The following is a 535-nucleotide window of genomic DNA, read 5'->3' on the forward strand; positions in this document are numbered from 1 at the left end:
ATATATTATTATTATAAATATACAAAAAAATTATATTTTGAAAACATAAAGTTAAAATAAATTTATAATAAATATTATTTATTTTTATTATAAATATATAACAAATATTAATATAAAAAAATAAAATTAAAATAATTTTAGAATAAATAAATTAAATATCTATTGTTTATTTTCTCACTAAGCATATAAGAAAGCAGAACAGACGCGCGCTCTTCCTCTTCTCTTCGAAACCAAGGGGGAAGAACGCTACTCTTCCTCCCTCCACCGCCCTAACCCACGCCTTCAGAATCAGAGACGTCATCGAACCGCAGTTCACCAGGAAGTCTGAAATCGCACCATCATCGCAAGTCACCAGGAAGCCCTAAATCGAAACTCACCATCGTCGCGCCATCATCGTCGCTGCATCCTTCCCAAAATCGTCGCTGCCTCCTCCTTCCCGGCATCACTGAGTCTCTCCTCTCCGCGGCGTCGTTGCTTCTCCCCTCTCCGCGACTTCAGTGCTTCTCCGTTCTCCACGGCGTCCTTGCGTCTTCTG

Source organism: Arachis ipaensis, chromosome B07 (genome assembly GCF_000816755.2).
Source record: "Arachis ipaensis cultivar K30076 chromosome B07, Araip1.1, whole genome shotgun sequence".
In the NCBI taxonomy this organism is placed as follows: domain Eukaryota; kingdom Viridiplantae; phylum Streptophyta; class Magnoliopsida; order Fabales; family Fabaceae; genus Arachis; species Arachis ipaensis.